This window comes from Bos indicus, chromosome 14 (assembly GCF_029378745.1).
Source record: "Bos indicus isolate NIAB-ARS_2022 breed Sahiwal x Tharparkar chromosome 14, NIAB-ARS_B.indTharparkar_mat_pri_1.0, whole genome shotgun sequence".
NCBI lineage: Eukaryota > Metazoa > Chordata > Mammalia > Artiodactyla > Bovidae > Bos > Bos indicus.
In genome coordinates, this window is record NC_091773.1 from 42,745,377 (window position 1) to 42,756,510 (window position 11,134).

The following is an 11,134-nucleotide window of genomic DNA, read 5'->3' on the forward strand; positions in this document are numbered from 1 at the left end:
AAGGCAGAGAACCAGGTTTGAGGATACAGAGTTAAGAAAATTTCCTCCAAGCACCACCATATCTTGAAACAGATCTTGATCATTCAGGCAACGCTGTACAGAGTAGAAACTGCCAGAACTGCCTCTCAAGACCTGATATGACCTCTGCTACCATCTCCACTATGCATCCCAGAGGCCCTGAATCTTTGCATCGTTACCTTCTCAGTCAAAGCCTAATGCAAGTGTATGAGTAAGCAGAGCTCCAGGAAAGACTGAAGAGTAAGCATCTGGCATCTTATGCTTCTATATTTGGGAGGCTCTGTGCCATGCAGTAGGAGATTAGTCAGACATAGGAAGGAAATTCAGAGACTAGGAAGCTAGAAAGAGTGACAAATACTTATTGAAATTTAAGAATATAAGGAGTATTTCTTTATTAGGGCTGAAGTTAAAATTATTCCCTAAATATTTTTGTATTAAAAATCTTTATTTGAATGAAAGGACTACAATACTGTTAATTTTTTCCATCCTCTTTTTGTCAATATTTATATTTCCTTTATTTTGAAAATCATATGCTCAATTTCCAATCTGAATTTTTTTGTGATCATTTGGCTTCTTAAAATTATTATAATAACTGTTATATTGCCAGGAGAAATATCAATTACCTCAGATATGCAGATGACACCACCCTTAGGGCAGAAAGCGAAGAAGAACTAAAGAGCCTCTTGATGAAAGTGAGACAGTGAAAAAGTTGGCTTAAAGCTCAACATTCAGAAAACTTAAGATCATGGCATCCACTCCCATCACCTCATGACAAACAGATGAGGAAACAGTTGAAACAGATACAGACTTTATGTGGGAGGGCTCCAAAATCACTCCAGATGATAACTGCAGCCATGAAATTAAAAGACGTTTCTTGGAAGAAAGGTTATGACCAACCTAGACAGCATATTAAAAAGCAGAGACATTACTTTGCCAACAAAGATCTGTCTAGTCAAAGCTATGATTTGTCTAGTAGTTGTGTATGGATGTGAAAGTTGGACTATAAAGACAGCTGAGAGATGAAGAATTGCTCCTTTTGAACTGTGGTTTTGGAGAAGACTCTTGAGGGTCCATTGGACTGCAAGGGGATCCAATCAGTCTGTCCTAAAGGAAATCAGTCCTGAATATTCATTGGAAGGACTGATGCTAAAGCTGAAACTCCAATACTTTGGTGACCCGATGCGAAGAACTGACTCATTGGAAAAGACCCTGATGCTGGGAAAGATTGAAGGCGGGAGGAGAAGGGGACAATGGAGGATGAGATGACTGGATGGCATCACCGACTCAATGGACATGAGTTTGAGTAAACTCCAGCAGTTGGCGATGGATAGGGAGGCCTGACCTGCTACAGCCCATGGGGTCGCAAAGAGTCAGACATGACGGAGCAACTGAACTGAACTGAATTATACTTATTTCTGCATCTTGGTTCTTAATGTTTTCTATTTGTCAAACTTATTTGGCTTCCACTTTTCTTATTTCCATTGGAGAATTTTCCTCTAAGGATTTCCATTTAATACATTCTCGTTCATTTTTGGTTACTTATTAAACCCTGTGCATATATTTCTATTTATTTCTCAATATATTAAATCTAATCAATACGTATATCACTTCCTGTATTAAAAGCATGTTCTCACCTCAGTTTATTCTCTTGGTGTTACTCCCACTCCAACTACCATATAATTTCTGTTTTGTCCAAAACAGTAACCACTAACCACATACAGATATTTAAATTATTTAATAAAGGAAAATTTAAAGTTTAGATTCTATGTTGTCCTGGTCACGTTTCAAGTGATCAGTGGTTCCATGTTACTAGTGGCCTGCATATTGGTTAGCACAAATATAGACTATTTCTGCCATCATAGAGAGGTTAACCACATACCTCTGGACTAAACTTTAATTCTAAATGATTATGAATACGTGTTTTCTAGTTGATCCTTGCTTTCTTGAACAATAATATAATTTACTAATATATTAGTAAATATATTTCTCCTAAGCCCCTCATTGTTCTCCTGGGGTAATTTCTTCTCTTGCTGTATACCTCTTCAGAGAATATGCTCTAAGAAGAATTTTGCATATTCAATCTTACGAAGACTTTATTCCAGAAATATATTTAGTTTATACTTGTATATCAATATTAGTTTAATGTAGTATAAAATTATAGGCTAATATTCTTTCCCTTCATCACCTTGAACATAAGTTTATACTTGTATATCAAGATTAGTTTAATGTAGTATAAAATTATAGGCTAATATTCTTTCCCTTCATCACTTTGAACAAATTTTTCACTGTCTTCTGATATTTAGTGAATCTATTGAGAAATTTAGTGACAATCTTAGAGGTAAATTGAAATAACAGCTCCAATTTTTCACTTATCTCTCTATTCATGTCTTTTGTATGTAATGTCACAATTCCTCATAAAAAGGCCTAGAGGACTCTCTAAGTCCTTGATTTTGGATTCAGCCACATGATTGATTCTAGTCAATAAAATATGGTTGAATTGATAGGGCATCAGTTCTGAAAATAGGACCTAAGAGACCTCCTGGGTTTCTTCTTTCCCTTTGCATCCCTGCCATCATCATACAAAGAGCTACTCCTTATTGCTGCTGTCCCTTGGGCTAAACTAAAAAATTAAAGAGATACAAAGAAGATCTTTTGAAATTTTTTTTTTAGTTAAAATTATATTCTCATGCTCAATATTTCCAATTAGTTCTTAGTCATACTAACTCATCTCTTGGAGGACCATGTAATTACCAAATGTCATAAGTCTTAATGCCTCTCAGGTAGGAAAATGTTTAGGTTTTAGCTTATCCTCCTCTAGATGAGTTTTGGGAGGGAGACGTCTCAAGGCAGGGCTTCTCTCATGGCTCAGATGGTAAAGAATCTGCCTGCAATGCAGGAGACTGGGTTCGATCCCTGGGCTGGGAAGATCCCATGAAGGAGGACATAGCACCTACTCCACTATTCTTGCTGGAAGAATTCCATGGTCAGAGAAGCCTGGCAGGCTAAAGTCCATGGGATCACAAAGAGTCAGACATGCTGCTGCTGCTGCTGCTAAGTCACTTCAGTCATATCCGACTCTGTGCGATCCCATAGACAGCAGCCCACCAGGCTCCGCCGTCCCTGGGATTCTCCGGGCAAGAACATTGGAGTGGGTTGCCATTTCCTTCTCCAAAGCATGAAAGTGAAAAGTGAAAGTGAAGTCGCTCAGTCGTGTCCAACTCTTTGCGACCCCATGGGCTGCAGCCTACCAGGCTCTTCCATCCATTGGATTTTCCAGGCAAGAGTACTGGAGTGGGGTGCCATTGCCTTCTCCAGTCAGACATGACTGAGTGACTAACACACCACAGTCTCAAGGCAAAATGTTGTATTCTAGTAGAGTAATTCAAGTCACTTACTGCTTATTTTTCTACCTCAGGCATCCCCTAAAATGAAAGTTGCTCAGTCGTGACCAACACTTTGCGACCCCATGGACTATACAGTCCATGGAATTCTCCAGGCCAGAATACTGGAGTGGGTAGCCTTTCCTTTCTCCAGGGGATCTTCCAACCCAGGGATTGAACCTAGGTCTCCTGCACTGCAGGTAGATTCTTCACCAGCTGAACCACAAGGTAAGCCCGGAGCCCAACCAAAAAACCATGACAGACTTCACACTAGGCACTGCTTTTCTGTAAGAAGCAAAAATACTTTTTTTTTTATGTTATTATCTGGGCCCAGTGTTTGGAGGTGGGGAAAGCTCCAGGCTCTGTTGAAAAATTTGAGATCACTAAAATAACTGGTTCACCCAGATCTTGGGCTACACTGATGTACATATATACCACTGTTGACCCTGGTTTGGATCAATAGCTTACTTGACGCTTAGGAGTGATGGTGCAGACAGTAATCCACTCAGGTTAAATGGATAAGAGATATAGGTATAAAGAGATATCTTTCACCCAAGCAAATTATGTGGCCTAACTATAGGTTCCCTAACATCCAACACCTCATCTTAAACACACTTTGGAGTTCCAATTCTTTAGCTCTCCTGAAGGTTTTTCACTTTGTTATGTTACTTCAAAAATGATCCTAGAGTCTACCTGTCCCTCTGTTTCTTGGGAGATGTGTCCCAAAATCTGTTTTAGGGAGAGACCAGAATCCTTTGCAATCCTTCACCATCATGTGTCTCAAATATTTTTATAAACATTACAATCCCCAGAAGTATTATGAGGAATGTCATTCCCTGGTATTACAAGGGCAATTCCCAATGATGCATTCAAATGAATTTTTCAGCACATGAATTTGAAATAAAACCAGATGGTTATCTGGAAGAAACTCTTTTAAACTTTACTTTGCTGATTTTAAAAGTAAATATCAAACACTTCTTTTTGTCTCTTTGGATGGTCGTTTCCTGACAAGACTATCTAGACATATCTCCTTGGTTATAGTCTATAATATTATCCTTTTTATTCTTTCAGTGTTTTATCTCAATCAGAAATAATTCTGATTTTAACTTTTGTTTATTGCTTGTCTCTCTCCATCAGATTGTAAACTCCATGAGGGTCCATATCACTCTGAGCTTTACCCACAATGCCTAAGAAATATCTCATATAGTAGATACTTAATAAAGATTAGTTAGATAGATTAACCACTCTTCTTTGCAAATTAAATCTTATTGTTACTGGATTTCGCAAATTTATGTAAAATGTCATTTCTGGCACTTTCTTGTACTTTCCTTGGTGTTTACAATAAACCTCTGTACTAGTTTGTTTGTGCTATAGTAACAGAGCACCACAAACTGAGTGGCTTCAACAGAAATTTACTGTCTCACAGTTCTGGAAGCTAAATGTGTGAAATGAAGGTGTCAGTAGGGTTGGTTCTTTCTGAGGACAAATCTGTGAAGAACCTATATCTCTTGACTAAAGAGATGGTCATCTTCATGTTAATATCACATGTCTTCTTGTATGCATGTATCTGTTCCCAAATGTCTTCCTTTTATGAACCAGTCATATTGGATTAGAGTCAACTCTAATAATCTAATTTGATTTAATTATCTTTGTAAAGACTCTATCTCTATAGAAGGTCACATTTTGATGTACTAGGGTTTATTATACAAATTTAATACATGAATTTTGAAGAGCCAGTTCAACCCAGGATTTCCCTGGTGACTCAGTGGTAAAGAATCTGCCTCCAATGCAGGAGACCTGAGTTTGATTCCTGGGTTAGGACGATACCCTGGAGAAGGAAATGGCAACTCACTCCAATATTCTTACCTGGGAAATCCCATGGGCAAAGGAGCCTGGTGGGCTACAGTACTTGGGGTTAAAAGGGTCGGACAGGACTTCGCTACTAAACCACCACCACTTCCCTTGTTGTGTAATAGCATTTATTTGTCTTTCTTCATAACTATAATTTGAGACAACTTGAACACAGATTAGTCATTCAGTAAATGTCAAGGATATGAGTGAACGCATTCTCTGAAGAAAACCTACAGATCTTAACATCCAACTTCAGCCTTTCCTATAGTGCTTCTTAAAAGTAAGCATGGGGTGGGAAGTGAGAGGAAGGCTCAAGAGGGAAGGGACATATGTATACCTATGGCTGATCCGTGTTGGTGTGTGGCAGAAGCCAACACAATATTGTAATTGTCCTTCAGTTAAAAATAAGTGAATTAAGAGAGAAAAAAGAGAGACAGAGATCACCTTCTGCTTCAAACTCCATCCAAGACTTAGTGCCACTTTTCTGGCCCTTTCCTACATTTTACCATGTTGTAGTGAATTTATGAATGAGTGAGTCTGAAGTCCTTGTTAACACTGCAAGGGCAGGACCCTGAGTTAATATTTACTCAAATCTTTTTGCCTTGTTTGGAGCATAATAAACGTTGAGTGTTTTTTGAGCTGACAGAAACCAACAGAACTACAACTCATAACAAAGAAGCAAAAGTAAAGATCATTTCCACCTGGATATCTTTGGAATGGCCACAACCTCCTTGACTCTGGGACACAGGATCTTTCGCTGTTGTCCTTTAATTGAAAACAGGTCAGTTTAACCTTTGGACTCCAACTGGCTTGTTTCTCTGTGTCCCATGAGTAAGTTCCATTCAAAACAAAGTGAAACTACTTTAAGGTCTGGTTCCTGTTGTCTGTTCCTAGGAAAAGAAGCAGTGTCACATTTCATTGTCTCTGTGCTACAGTAATAATAAAATAAATAATAATTCCCATACTTTGGATCCTAAGGCTACTGTAGCATAGGATTTTTGTGGGAAGATGCATTTGCAAGAGAATTTGGCAACTCAAGGATGTGCTGCAATCCACAGTTTTAATACCATCTTGTCAGCTTCTTAATTCCCATTCCAGATGTTCCAGTAGGAGTGGGAAGAGTGAGCATGTCTTCCCACAGAGGATGTTTCTTTTTTCCTTGGAAACTTAGCAAATACCACAGCAGTGTGTAGTTTATGCTCATCTACAGTCAGATATGCCAAAAGGAATGCTTCACTTGACGTAAATTGGGGCCACTCGTTGTTCTAGTAGAAATCATGCATCACAATAAAAGGAAATGTCAGATTTCACTTAATATCGGACCACTTCCCTTAAGATGTATTTTCATTTTAAACTCCTCTGTGGAGCCTGCCATTTGGGAGAGTAAACGAATGAAGAAATAATAGTATGGATACATACCAGGCAGGAAAATCCTCACTCAAAGTATCAGAGACACTTTAGCACTTTGTAGAAGCTACAGCAGCTCAGGCATTCTCCCGTATGAGGAATGGATAAAAGGTGTGCTAAATCCTAAGCAACCTTTCAATTTTCTCTTGAATAATAGTTTTCTTTTTCTTTTCAGTTAAATTTAACAACCTATTATGATATTAAGATTGTTCTCCACAATTTCTATGATGCCATCCCTAATTTTATGCTGTGGGATCTCCTTTCAGTTGAATTTGTAATTTAAGATTAAAACCTTCCTTTCATCTAAGTCTTAACAGAGATAGTCCCCAGTCTTGGCTAACTTTGAATTTGGCTCTTTAGGAGGTCCCAGGAGATTTTGCCCCAGGATGTTCTCTCCAGATGTATCTCTGCAATTTAGGATTGTGTTTATGCAGGCTTATATTCATATTTGAGGCAACCAATAACTCTGTAATGCCTTTATTGATCTTACTTCAAAAAATGAGAGCTTAATTGGCAAGAAGAGATTGGTTCTATCTGGCTGTATTTGATAAGGTAGCCCCTTAGGAAAGATCATTAGGCCCTAATTGGAAAAAGGAATTGTTCTTACTGCTGTCCCCTTAAGCTGTTTCTGCTTATCTTATCATGAGGGTGGTGGTAGGGCTCTGTGTTTATACATAAGTTTGACCTGGATTTCATAGAATCACAAGGGGCCTGGGTGACCAATGAGAAACTGTTGCTAGGGAGACATTGAAACATATGCTAACTAAATCAGAGTTGACATAAATTTTTAAGATGAGGAGAGGAAATTCTATTTATGCATTTCTCTCACTCTTGCAACCTCCCTCCCTCCCTCTTTCTCTCCCTCCCTCTCAAGATTTTCGTATTAGGTATTCTATGTGTTTCTGATTATAGCACTGTTATTTTTACCAGTTGTTTATCCAGAACATTTTTTTTCCCTGTCTTTCTTACATATTTTCAGTCATGCTTTTCATTCCCATGCTGAAAGCATAGCCTTTGTGCATTGGTGCTGAACCTCATCCCAAACACAGTTTTGAGTGAAAGAGAAAAGAATAGTTTTATTCCTTTGCGAGCTCAATGGGCTCCTGCCTCAAATATCTATGTCCCAACCCAGAGGATTTGATGAGGAGTTTTGGGCTTCCCGGGTGGCTCAGTGTTAAAGAATCTGACTGCCAATGCAGGAGACACAGGAGATTTGGGTTCGACCTCTGGGTCAGGAAGATCCCCTGGAGGAGGAAATGGCAACCAACTCCATTGTTCTTGCCTGGACAATTCCATGGGCAAAGGAACCTGGCAGGCTACAGTGCATGGGTTAGCAAAGAGTTGGACACAACTGAGTGATTAACACTTCCCAGTATTCTCGAGTGGGAAATCCCATGGACAGAGGAGTTCAAGGGGTCCCGAAGAATTGGACATGACTGAGCATGCACCCACCCACACATGTATTTGTAGCAATGGTGCAAAGATGGGATTGCTGATAAGATTAGGCTGTGTGCAGGGAATCAGGTCTCAAGTAATCTTTTTGATGAGCTTCTCTGGTTTCCTTAGCCTCAGGTAGTCTTTCTTCATCAAGAATGCTGACATATTAAAGAGCTTAGTTCAGTCATTCAGTCCTGTCAGTCTTTGCAACCCCATGCACTGCAGCACACCAGGCCTCCCTGCCCATCTCCAACTCCTGGAGTTTACCCAAACTCATTTCCATCCAGTCAGTGATGCCATCCAACCATCTCATCCTCTGTCATCCCCTTTTCCTCCTGCCTTCAATCTTGCCCCAGCATCAGGGTCTTTTCAAATGAATCAGTTCTTCACATCAGGTGGCAAAAATATTGGAGTTTCAGCTTCAGCATCAGTCCTTCCAATGAATATTCAGGACTGATTTCCTTTAGGATGGACTGGTTGGATCTCCTTTCTGTCCAAGGGACTCTCAAGAACCTTCTCCAGCACCACAGTTCAAAAGCAGCAATTCCTCAGGACTCAGCTTTCTTTATAGTCCAACTCTCACATCCATACATGACTACTGGAAAAACCATAGCTTTGACTAGATGGACCTTTGTTGGCAAAGTAATGTCTCTGCTTTTTAATATGCTATCTAGTTTGGTCATAACTTTTCCTCCAAGGAGCAAGTTTCTTTTAATTTCATGGCTGTAGTCATCATATGCAGTGATTTTGGAGCCCCCCAAAACAAAGTCAGCCATTGTTTCCACTGTTTCCCCATCTATTTGCCATAAAGTGATGGGACCGGATGCCATGATCTTCGTGTTCTGTATGTTGAGTTTTAAGCCTACTTTTTCACTCTACTCTTTCACTTTCAAGAGGCTCTTTAGTTCTTCTTCACTTTCTGCCATAAGGGTGGTGTCATCTGCATATCTGAGGTGATTGATATTTCTCCCAGCAATCTTGATTCCAGCTTGTGCTTCTTCCAGCCCAGCATTTCTCATGATGTACTCCGCATATAAGTTAAATAAGCAGGCTGACAATATACAGCCTTGACGTACTCCTTTCCCGATTTGGAACCAGTCTGTTGTTCCATGACCAGTTCTAACTGTTGCATCCTAACCTGCATACAGATTTCCCAAGAGGTAGATCAGGTGGTTTGGTATTGCCATCTTTTAAAGAGTTTTCCACAGTTTGCTGTGATCCACACAGTCAAACACTTTGGCATAGTCAATAAAGCAGAAGTAGATGTTTTCCTGAAACTCTTGCTTTTTTGATGATCCAATAGATGTTGGCAATTTTGATATCTGGTTCCTTTGCTTTTTCTAAATCCAACTTGAACATCTGGAAGTTCATGGTTCACATACTGTTGAAGCCTGGCTTGGAGAATTTTGAGCATTACTTTGCTAGCATGTGAGATGACTGCAATTGTGCTGTAGTTTAAGCATTCCTTGGCATTGACTTTCTTTGAGATTTGGAATGAAAACTGACCTTTTCTAGTCCTGTGGCCACTGCTGAGTTTTCCAAATTTGCTGGCATATTGAGTGGGCTTCCCGGGTGGCTCAGAGGTTAAAGCGTGCAGCACTTTCACAGCATCATCTTCCAGGATTTGAAATAGCTCAACTGGAATTCCATCACCTCCACTAGCTTTGTTCGTAGTGACACTACCTAAGGCCCACTTGACTTCACATTCCAGGATGTCTGGATCTAGGTGAATGATCACACCATCATGATTATCTGGGTCATGAAGATCTTTTTTGTATAGTTCTTCTGTGTATTCTTGCCATCTCTTCTTAGTATCTTCTGCTTTTGTTAGGTCCATACCATTTCTGTACTTTATTGTTAAGAGCTTAAAGACATTGTTAAGTGTATCACTTGAGGTTGACTCAGGACCCTACCCCAAGGCTGCACTACTGTTTCCTAGAAGCCCCTTCCTAGTTTCTGCATCCTCACCCTTCGTGGGTTTTGAATCTGTCCTCTTGGAATCCAGGGAGGGTCATGGAGGTTCACACCAAAGACCATCACAGAGTCCCACTTGGTTTTAAATTTTAAGGACACTATCAGCTTCTCTATCTACCAGCAGAATCACTGTCTCTCAATCCATTGTGGATACATTGCCAGTGATTCAGTTATTAAGAAATCTAAGATCATAAAAATATTTAATCAAATATCAAGGGTTCAAGGTGATAGGAATAGGGTGGTCTGTACCAGGGCAATAGGCTGTGGAGAAAGCCTGGACAGAATCCCAGGAACTGAAATGTCTATTAGTATGTCTAGCCACAGGGTAACTCACTTGTGCAGATTTCTGCTTAATGGGAATCAACAGAAACTCCTAAAATATTTCAAGTTATGCAAAATCCTCCAAATAATGCATTGCCTCTGGCTCAGTGATTATTTGTTGACTATAAATGAAGAGGAAATTAGTCTTTACTCTCCAGGGAAAATAATATAGTATGGGATCCTTCATGCAGTTCAAGAATGAATTAGGTGAATGACAATTTTATGAAAACCTCAATGGTTAGAAAAATGTCCATGCTTATGTCCAGCCACGCCCCCTCACATACTTACAACCCCCATATCCCATTAAAAGATTATCTTTCCTATTCTTACAATGAATGATATTGAGTCTTAAATTAAACTAAGTATTAAAGGATGAAGTCTGTTTTGAATTTTGAAATGCTTAATTCTTTCCATAATATAGAAGAAACTTTTGTGTCATTTACCCTAATTTCTTGTCTGTGCTTTGACTAGCATTTTAATACATTGTTATGTATTTGTAGTAACAGATCAGATAATCCAAAAAAAAAAAAAGAATTCTAAGCAAGTTTCTTTAGTATTTACTTTAATTCTATTTCTAAACCAAGAGGCTACAGCAACATAAACAGAGCTGTTTATTGCTGATGATAAAGCCAAATTAGTTCTGTCTACAATTCCACTGTTGATAGATGCCTTTGTCTTTCCAATGAATGATTCTGATTCCTGAGCACATTAGTAAGAGCTACTGATAATGATTGCCCTTCCTTGAG

General features: G+C 39.2%; 1 long non-coding RNA gene across 1 annotated transcript in view; it reads left to right on the plus strand.

Annotated features, from left to right (window-relative positions):
- The window catches only part of LOC139186937 (uncharacterized), a 99,873-nt gene extending 91,927 nt beyond the window's left edge, over positions 1 to 7,946 (plus strand). The window contains exon 4 of the long non-coding RNA XR_011570622.1: positions 3,434 to 7,946. This is a non-coding gene — a long non-coding RNA (uncharacterized lncRNA). The remainder of the gene's footprint in view (positions 1 to 3,433) is intronic.
- Positions 7,947 to 11,134: the final 3,188 nt, after the last annotated feature.